The sequence below is a fragment of the Pecten maximus genome, unplaced genomic scaffold (genome assembly GCF_902652985.1).
Source record: "Pecten maximus unplaced genomic scaffold, xPecMax1.1, whole genome shotgun sequence".
NCBI classification, from domain to species: Eukaryota; Metazoa; Mollusca; class Bivalvia; order Pectinida; family Pectinidae; genus Pecten; species Pecten maximus.
Window position 1 is genome coordinate 22,621 of NW_022979398.1, and position 11,400 is coordinate 34,020.

At 37.2% G+C, this 11,400-nt stretch overlaps 1 long non-coding RNA gene across 1 annotated transcript; it reads left to right on the forward strand.

Moving 5' to 3' along the window:
• The first annotated feature begins 6,279 nt into the window (after window positions 1-6,279).
• On the forward strand, window positions 6,280-10,779 carry LOC117318582. The gene is made up of 3 exons (XR_004530410.1): window positions 6,280-6,332; window positions 7,141-7,195; window positions 9,393-10,779. It is a non-coding gene; the product is annotated as an uncharacterized LOC117318582 (long non-coding RNA).
• The last annotated feature ends 621 nt before the right edge of the window (window positions 10,780-11,400 follow it).

An 11,400-nucleotide genomic window follows, 5' to 3' on the forward strand; every position in this document is an offset into this window, starting at 1 on the left:
TATCAGGAGATATCTGTCAACAGCTGTCACCAAATACCGATTATATACATCCGGGTCTGGGGTAGAGGTCAAATCTACACCCAAAAGTGTGTTAAGGTAGACCGACCCTTCTGTGACGTCACAGACATGAGTCCGGCGATCCGGCGTCCGGCGATCCGGGCCCTTGATTATATTCACGAATAGTTACATCTGGTTTAATTTTCAAGTCAGCTGGGAGATAAATGTTTAGGCCTACAGCACGATGCGGTCAAGAGGTAAAGGGGTCAGTTTTGTAAAACTAAAAGACTAGGTAAGGCTTATGCTTTCAATGAAGTGAGAACATAAATTAAAGATGGTCCATTGAAAACAAGGACAGCGCCGATGTATCACATAATGTGCCAATGTGTGACGACCATATAACTTTAGTTACAATCTCGGCGGAGACAATTTATATCAAGTCAGGAAGAGGTTAGCACATCTCCAATTTATGGCAATGTAGAACAAGAGGACACTTCATGGCGCACGGGCCGACGCATAGTGGAGTTGGGGACTTTGGCCGATGCTCTAAAAGTACATGCACTTTGCGGCAACCAACAATTACTTCAGTATGTACTCCATCTGTCAGATTGTATATTGTTTGGGGAACGTTAGTTCGGCCTTGCGCACTTTACATGTGATATATTGTTATTCAGAATACGAGGTAGTCAACCATATTCCAACCGCGGCTAGACACAGATCAGAAAAAGGAGGAAACGCATGGGACGTAAACACAAAACTTGCAACATGCATTGATGGTATAAAAGATCTATATTAACTCTCACGAAATTTACGTTGACATTCGACAATTTTTCAAAAACCTAAAACCCGTGAAATTGATGTAGATGTTAAGTGCCTTTTTACTCATATTCTGGATATATTATAAATATTGTATTTAATTAACTGTAGGCCTATAAAACACGTTTCTTGTGATCCGTCTAGGCTGGAGATTTCACTCCATGGGGAGCTCTCTACCGGGTTCGAGCAGTTTTATAAATAGATCACAACAAAAACGGATGACGGATTGACAAGCACAAATTCGGACCCTTTAAAGAGGCATGTCCGTTAATGAATTGTAACGAGTTGCATAAATTGCAAAAAATACATAAACAAAAACCATCAAAACGCCAACTCTGTTAATTTCTACATCACTACCATGTCAGCAAATTGCGGCGCCCAGGTGTAAAGCTCAAGAGCGTCTTCGTTGCCACAGGTGTAAAATACGGAAATGTTTAATTTTCCTATTTAACTATAACCAATCAATCCAATAAGACTTGATGATGTCAAAATATATAATTCCGATAAACTGTGAGATTTACAGTCATTTCGATCGCGGATTTTGCTGTATATGTTGCATAATTCGTGGATTGCGGCATAATTTGGTCATACCCGCCTACAATGAGGGCGAATTAGCAAAAAATGAGAGGTGTTTTTCCTGTCAGTTATCCTTGCAAGTTATAGCCAATTTATCATTTTGTTCCGTGGTCGGGTTATTTTCCTTGAAGGACATCATTATCACATCAAAAAAGAGAAAAAATATCCCAACCGTTCTTCCGATCCCGTCTTCGGCGTTCATTTTCTATCGAAATTATCGTTGTCCGGGTGTAAAATTCATCGATGCCCAGGTGTAAGCACCGGCGTCCGGTCAGTACGATTGAACCCGGTGAGTAAAGCCTGGGGTCGCGGTTCGATGACGGTGGAGGCACACTACTTGCTTTTCTGTTACATCGGTTGACCACTCCAAGTGCAAGCTATATGAAAATGAGAGGCTTCGTTGGGGATAAAACCTGGGTCAATGTGTGTTCGGGGCGAACACGTTTGAAAAGTGAGGAATAGTGACGCAGGTTTTAATTGTAAATAGGGTACATAGTGATTTCAGGTGGGGGAATTTCCATTAAGTCAGTCGGTAGAGCGACGGAGCAGTAAGCAGAGGGTCGCGGGTTTAACCCCTTGTGGCGGCACTAAATTCGCTTTCCTGTTATATATATGAAAATATTGTTGTATCGTCTGCCCTTTTACGTTGTTAGTAGCAAAGAAATATGGCAGTAGAATACTGATGCCATTATTAAGTGCACGATCATTTGGAATCCAACAATGCAAAGTAAAGACAATGAAATTCACATCAGGACAAACAATAAACAAGTCTGTCACTCAACTTGCCGTGTTCGAAAGTAAAGGTGGTCCGATGGCCAGAGGCTATAGAAAACCTGGTCGGTGTATGTAAAATTTCTCAGTGTTGGCCCCAATGGCTATGAAAAGTTTGAGTCCTGACATACATTACAATTCATGTAAACAACATTCCAATATTTTCTGACAAATGATGATATGAAATCCGAGCTTAAAATAGAGGTTTTTTTTAACCCATAATAGCGTGTTATTACTGGATGATGCAAGCGTTTGCGTGACAGTAATGCTACTTTTCAACAATATGTTTACAAAATGGGTCTGTGGGAAAATGACTTGGGCTATGGGATTTCAATTTTCTGTAGACATACTGTCTAAGGAATTTTCATATATACTTTCATGTATAGATGTTTAGATGTAATACATAGTTATGTTACAATGTGTTGTAGCATTTTTTTGTGTCATTCTTTTAAATTAAACCCCCCCCCCCCCCCCCCCCCTAAAAAAAAAGTCTAAAATCTGAAAATGTGGTAGTATATATGTAACAGGAGCGTACGTTAAACTGCACCCGACTCGCCCTTGTGGACCAACAACCCAGGTTCGATGGGTAACTTGTGTCTGTCGTATAGAGAGAAAACAAACGCCTTGAACTACAATTAACACTTTATTAACGATGACATAAACATTTACAACATGAAATTACATATAAACGGACAGCAGCATAGGCCTAGCTATATAATAAACATGCTAACCTAAAACCACCCCCATACCTGTACGACCTAACTAAACCCAACATCCCGACTAATACTTTCGTGTAAATTTGGCAGAGGACTCTATTTGTGTAAACTGAGGTAACATTTGTGAAAATGCGCATCATTTCTTTTTTGAATGTCCAATATATGCTACTGCTCGTGCTGAAATGTTCCAATATTTTAATGATTTAAATATACATGTAAATTTAAATTTGTTATTATATGGTAATGAAAACTTGGCTTTGGAAGTGAATAGTTATGTATTTGGATATGTGCAGTCTTTCATAAAGTCCAGCAGAAGATTTTGAATATATATACTTGTATCTCTTTATTATGTAAATGTACATTGTATGTTAAATTATCAATTTTTCCTCCTAAATGTTACATGATTTACTATATATTATACCTATGTCATTACTTGTAAATATTAACATGTTGAGTGGAGAAGGCTTCATAAGTTGTAATAACTTGTGCCTAATCCTATTGTTCTTGTTTAGACAATAAAATATGTTTAAAGTCAAGACTAGTACTACCCACCCAAGACCCTACATACCCTAACGTTACATTAGTACTAGCGAGAAAGACGTGACAGCACACAGGAAATTAATCCATCAGACTGCCCAGTATACGATACACCACCCTAAATTTATCCCACTTTTTAACAATACAAAACTATAAGGACCAATCACGACAGAGGATACACAGGCACGACAGACACTGACGAAAAAGCAAGCGACTACGAACAATGCACGACAAAAACATTCCAATGTTTTCTGACAAATGATGATATGAAATCCGAGCTTAAAATAGAGGGGTTTTTTTAACCTATAATAGCGTGTTATTACTGGATGATGCAAGCGTTTGCGTGACAGTAATGCTACTTTTCAACAATATGTTTACAAAATGGGTCTGTGGAAAAATGACTTGGGCTATGGGATTTCAATTTTCTGTAGACATACTGTCTAAGGAATTTTCATATATACTTTCATGTATAGATGCTTAGATGTAATACATAGTTATGTTACAATGTGTTGTAGCATTTTTTTTTTGTGTCATTCTTTTAAATTAACCCCCCCCCCCCCCCCCCCCCCAAAAAAAAAAAGTCTAAAATCTGAAAATGTGGTAGTATATATGTAACAGGAGCGTACGTTAAACTGCACCCGACTCGCCCTTGTGGACCAACAACCCAGGTTCGATGGGTAACTTGTATCTGTCGTATAGAGATAAAACAAACGCCTTGAACTACAATTAACACTTTATTAACGATGACAAAAACATTTACAACATGAAATTGCATATAAACGGACAGCAGCATCGGCCTAGCTATATAATAAACATCCTAACCTAAAACCACCCCCATACCTGTACGACCTAACTAAACCCAACATCCCGACTAATACTTTCGTGTAAATTTGACAGAGGACTCTATTTGTGTAAACTGAGGTAACATTTGTGAAAATGCGCATCATTTCTTTTTTGAATGTCAAATATATGCTACTGCTCGTGCTGAAATGTTCCAATATTTTAATGATTTAAATATACATGTAAATTTAAATTTGTTATTATATGGTAATGAAAACTTGGCTTTGGAAGTGAATAGTTATGTATTTGGATATGTGCAGTCTTTCATAAAGTCCAGCAGAAGATTTTGAATATATATACTTGTATCTCTTTATTATGTAAATGTACATTGTATGTTAAATTATCAATTTTTCCTCCTAAATGTTACATGATTTACTATATATGATACCTATGTCATTACTTGTAAATATTAACATGTTGAGTGGAGAAGGCTTCATAAGTTGTAATAACTTGTGCCTAATCCTATTGTTCTTGTTTAGACAATAAAATATGTTTAAATTCAAGACTAGTACTACCCACCCAAGACCCTACATACCCTAACGCTACATTAGTACTAGCGAGAAAGACGTGACAGCACACAGGAAATTAATCCATCAGACTGCCCAGTATACGATACATCACCCTAAATTTATCCCACTTTTTAACAATACAAAACTATAAGGACCAATCACGACAGAGGATACACAGGCACAACAGACACTGACGAAAAAGCAAGCGACTACGAACAATGCACGACAAAAACATCGACCAGAGACAGCACACGTGAACAGAGGACCAGCAAAGGTCAAGGTGACACAGGTACACATAGTACAGACACGACATATAGGCATGACATATAGTTATCGTTAAGCTTAACCCTGTCAGCTTAACCTGTCAGTACATACACGATAACATCCCCCGCTACATATACATGTTACGGTGAGTGATTACTGTCATAGGCTGCGTTCTTCTAAGGCTTTGCCTTAATTCAAATTACATTATCGCATAGGTTGGAACGCTCGACACTCGAGCAACCTTGTTTAGCGCTGCAAATGAAGCTCATATTGTGCATATTCTGGCATTCTGTATCACCGATACGCTTCGTTTGACATGGCGTATTAGAAGAAAGCGTCTGAAGGACCGTTAGTGTAATGTTCTAATTTTCATCCGGAAAAGAGGAAAATATCCGGAAAATGTTAATTGCGTTTGGGAAATCAAACAAATAAAATTCTTTTAGAAAAAAAGAAAGCACCAGTAACATAGATTACAATATAATTTATGAAAGAAAATGGTAAAGATTACACAAAAAAAATCATCAATCTCAGATTCCAAAATAACTGCTCTAATTTGGTAATTTGAGCCATACTTGAAGCAAAAGTTTTGGGGTACCAGCAAAGTAAACGGCCATAGTGTCAAAAGCAATATGGTGAGGTGTTATTTTTATTTTTTTCTCTTAAAGCATACATATGAAATTTTTAATTAAGCAAAAAAAAGGGGGTCATTTTTCTGTTCATTTTTTCAGGAAAAAAATAAACGTATATTTTTAAATCAAATTTTCACTAAAAATAACAGGTTTTTCGTATAAAAATAGCCATATTTTGTTAACCACCCAAAGAATCTTCTCTTTTTTTGATAATTATGAATGATATTGCTCATACTGATGATATAAATAGGATATAAACTCCTTTTTATGCTTGAGGTGAATATTATCGGGGAAAGATAAAATCTACCAAAATCCTTAAAAATATTGTTCAGCTATTAATTAATACGTATCTTTATGTGGCTCTGGTAGTAAAACGAACGTGGTGACATATGTTTTTTATGTGCTTTTTGTGATAAGAGCATAATTAACATTGAAATAAAAATAAAATTAAGGAGATCTATCAGAGGAAACCCGAAGGGTCGGTCTACCTTAATACTAATTATTTTGTGTTATAGTCTTACTTCTTAAAACCAAAATATTTTTTTTCTGACCCAAATTGAAATCCGGATATTTGTGTCAGTTTACAACTTTTTATTAGTATTGACTAATTAAAGATGGCGGCAGTACAAACGCTAGTACCGACAGCTACGATTAAGAAAGGCATTATTGGCTTTCATGTGAGTAAATCTTGTTGACAGATATGACCAGTGTTTGTTATTGAAGTGATGTATCCTAGTTGTAATCACAAAATTAACTGACCGTGTCAAATGAAGCCACCTGTGCACAGTTGTAATGTAATACCGACACGCATGGTGGCCTGACTCCTCTCTTACCGAGCCCCAGGCCAGGGCAGCTACAGTAATTAGGGGCTAACAGGTGGTAGGGGTCTTTTGTTTATATACTCAGGCCACGGTAGTGGTGGTCCTTTGTTTGTATAATCAAGCCAGGGTCGATGTGTCTGAATTTTCCAGGGATTTTACGAGGGATGACTGCCGAGAGCAGAAGATGGCTGACAGAAATCGGTCGCTATAGAAAACAAATTAACGACCGCCGTTCCGAAATCACCGGTCGTTAGTCACATTAGACAGGTAGTCGCTATACAGAGGGTCGTTATATAGTAAAATCTCACGGGGAATCTTAAAACCGGTCGTTATAGACAGGCAGTCGTTATATACAGGGGGTCGTTAGAGCAGGTTTGACTGTACATATATTTATTGTAGAATTTTAGGCACTTTCTTTTGAAGTTTACTGATGCAAGACATGAAGTATCTTAACTGATTAACAACATACTTTTTTTATAGCATATTCATTCAATGAATTAAAGAGTCTTATAAGACAGCTTAATTGGTGATTTATGGTAAATAACTCTCATAAATAATTAAAAAATAAGTTAAGATAGGTTTCTGTATACATTTGTATATATATATACTACTGGCTGCTTATACATGTATATATAATTTACTTCCAAATATGTCTTTTTTACAGGTGAAGGTGGTGATATTGGGACAGGATCCATACCATGGACCAGGTCAAGCTCATGGTAAGTGTATTGAAGACAAAGTATAGTGAAAAGAATGGTCCAAGTTTTGGAAATATCACACGCACGCACGCACGCACATTTATCCAACGATAAAGATACGATGTATGTTTAAAACGATCCATGTCTATTGCAGTTAAGTGAAAAGTCTGACAAAATGAAAATCAGAGCATATAATTACAGATTATGGGGCAACAATGTAGTGTTCATTTCCATTTCGATTGACATCATACTTGACAACAAGCCATTTATATCTCACCTACCCGAAGGGCAAGTAGACTTATGCCGTGGCACAGCGTCTGTCGTCCGTCCGGCGTCAACTTTTCCATTTAAACAACTACTTCTCAATAACCAACAGGCTCAAAGACCTAACATTTGGCCTGTAGCATGCTGGGATGAAGGACCACAAGTTTGTTAAAATTAATTACCTTGACATACATTCCAGGTGACATGGTAAAATGACTGAAATATTTAAAGGATCTCTAAATAAGCAAGAGGCACAGGGAGTTAATATTTAGTTAGTAGCATGCTGGGACGAAGGGCTACAAAGTTTGCTAAACTATTAATTTGACCTATATTCAAGGTCAAAGGGTGAAATCGGCGAAAATGTTTAGGTCAACTGAGATTTTACGATCACCTTTTGTCAGGCGTCTTCCGCCGTTCGTCGTAAACAATATAAATTTCCAACTTCACAAGAACCTGCTGTTAGGTATGTAGCATGCTAGAATGAAGGATTACCAAGTTTGATGTAAGGTATGATCTTGATATTCGTACAAGGTCAGAGGGATGAAATATATTGAAATCTTTAAACGATTATTTATAACCAATTTGCCCAGAGATCCGATAACTGAATGAAGGGCTACCAAGGTTTTTTTTTCAAATGGATGACCTTGACTGACTTCCATTCAAGGTCACAGGGGTCCAATATGCTAAAATCTTTAGACGGCTTCTTTTCATTAAGAGCCCAAGAGACCTGATTTTGCGCCTATATCATACTTGTGTGCAGGACTACCACGTTGGTTCAAACGAATGGCATTGACTTTCATTCAAGGCCACAAGGGTAAAAGATGCCTAAAGATTTAAATGACTTAATTATCATTAAGCAGAAGCCCCAACGGTATGATATTGGACATTTAACATGCTGGGGTGAACGGCTATCACGATTGTTGAAATGAATGACCTAGAACTTCATTCAAGGCCACATGGGTCAAATATGCTAAAATCTTTAAATGACATTTTCTCACGAAGCCAGAAGCCAGAAACCTGATATGGGACTTTGGAATCAAGTACAAATAAACCATCTTTATATTCCTACATTTGTGTACTATTGTTTATTGTCCAAAGTGAAATATTTTAGTGTTGAATTGTTATGTTATGCACAAATATTAGTTGCTCTTGTGAACGAATAAAACCAATACCTGCTAAAACAGCATATAATAATAAAAAAAAATAATGCAATGGCACATACTGATGACACTGAGCTTCATTAAAGGTCACCACTCGCAGATATGATCAAATCTTTTGAGCGTCTTCTCGAAACTGATACACTTCGAAACTTGCACTTTGGCCTCTAGCATAAATTCAAGGTCACTGAATTCAAATGTGCCAAGTTCTATTAAAGTCAGATGACCGTTAAGGCCATCGACCCCTTATGGTTAAACAAATTCACCTCAAATTGATATTGGGTCTGTAGCATGCTGGGTTGATAAACTACCGAGTCTGTTCAAATTAATGATCTTGACCTGCATTCAAGGTCATAGGGGTCAAATTGGCTGAAATGTTTACATGACTTCCTCTCAATAGCCAGATGATCCAGATACATGATATTTGGTTTGTAGCTTGCTAGGGTGAAGGACTAGGCCCTGAGACCTTATATCTGGTCTCCGATACACTTTTTTTTATTATATTATTGTATTTAACGGATCACTGCATAGCAGGTGAGCGACTCGGGCCCATATTCCTGGTTGATATAGCAAAAGCGAGAATATGGTTGGGTATGAGTTGAAGATTTGGAGTCTTTTAAGACAAGCTCTATCATCAAGCAAGTTTAGTGTTAGACTTTCAATCAACAAAAAGTAAAATTGGATATTTGGTTCCTAAATTTGAACAAAAAAAATCTATCTTACCATATTGGACCCTTAATGTATTGATAGGAAAAAAATTGAGATCTTTTTTTAATCATTTAACTGTTATGTTTCAGGTCTGAGTTTCAGTTTTCATGGCGGGAAGCCTTTTCCACCTAGGTAAGGACATAGGCAATAGTCAAACTAATGATGCTTACTGATGGACTGTAATATAATCTATTACCCATATATACCTCTGATGTGTGTTTTCCATATCTTTTTTATCTTACCCTGGGCAGGATTGATACAAGCCACACCTTCTCAACAGTTGTTTGCAACAATACAATGACATCATGTCGACCATTCAGTCATGTCACATCTGTTTTGTATTTATGTAACATAAGCAGGTAAACAGAGTAAGATAAAATATTCTCCTATACAAGCGAATTTCCGTTTTTAGTAGGGTAAAGGTATACGTAGCTCTCTATAATTGTCTGTAACCAGTTTACAGTAGGGAAGAGATATTTTTCACGCACTTATGATAGCGTAACCATGTCGTATACTTGATAACGTAATCAATTATGAACGCGCATTTGAATGACATTGATGATAATGCGATGAAAACGTTTCACAACAGTTTGTTTTTATTTTAAAAGCATATAAGAAAAAAAATCTAACAACTACCTGTACTGTGGACAGGGCTATATCAGGCCTTGTGCTGACTAAACAAACCCTCAGGTTGAGATATCGCTGTCCACGGAATAGGTCCATGTAAGATTCTATTAATCATTTACCCACTTTGGGAGCGAGACAGGGAGATCTAAACTCGATCTTAAACATTGGGGTTTAATTCTAAAGCTGCCAAGCATTCAAAAAGCCTCGTGTTTGGCAACTTAAGAATCCTCCCTCAGGTTGATATTCCCCTGTCTCGTCTCCAAGGGGGTAAAAGTTCTACTGATCTCTTTCAGGGGCTGCAGACATTCTTTTACAAAATTTTGTTTGATGTGAAGATAGTTCTTTAAAAATATTATTGTACAACATTACTGGGCAATTTGTTTAGTTTATCCCCTATGAACAGCCAGATTCATTTTGAAGCGGGGTCTCTTTGTAGTAATCGGTAGCTACATCACTAAAAAACATACGGGAGCCCTGTCACGTGCCATCCAGAGCAATCAGGGTCAAATGTCTTGTTTAAGGACACAGCCACAACCGCACAAACCAGCCCGTTTATCATCTTTCAAAGAAACACAAACCGACACGAATAGGGAGCGTTGAACTACACACATCTGATCTTCACTTGAAGTAATACCGTCATGCAAACCTACTGACCTATTGCGGGAGGTGCAAATATAAAAATGTTATACCTCCTAAACTCCTGGGAGATTTGCAACAGGATACAATATTACTGGTGAAGACCCCAAAGTCACAGTGTATGTTTAGGTGGGGATATATTGGCGAATAGGGAAATCTGACATTTTTCGGCATAGCCTCTAATTTAGTTTTGACCCCGGATATGACGCGACAGGTGGCGTTCTGGTCCAGATGAAGTATATGATTGGTCAATGTAGCGGTCAATGCAAAATGCAGATATACAGTTAAAAACGAAACAAAGGTAAAGGGACCTCACGGTAAACCAATATTTATTTTGTATTTTTTATCATATAATTGGGTATATCTTTAAAAATAATAACCTTCTGAACAATAACCATTCGAATTCGATGATGTATGTACATAAAAACATCAATTATCAATTATCACAAGGTTATCAAACAATGTGAATATGCAAACATTTTGTGACATATACGATAAACGCATACGCACAACAAACTAAAACACACGGAAACAAAAATGGCTTCCAATGTGAATCGACTGCGGTTGAAAACGATAACAGCTTCTGCAATGAAGAGAATAATAAGAAAATGGGTCAAACACAATCCTAGAATTAAACTTGGGGGAAGCAGTACAATAGACTGTAACAGTTCAAACATGAAAACAGCAGTAATACGGACGCCGCTCGTATTCTGCTTGATTGTTTGAAAATAGGTCATGACAATATCGATAATATTTACACAAACTCGGTAAGATTTCCACAAACTCGATAAGATTTCCACAAACACTGTAATAGTTCCACAAACTCGGTAATAT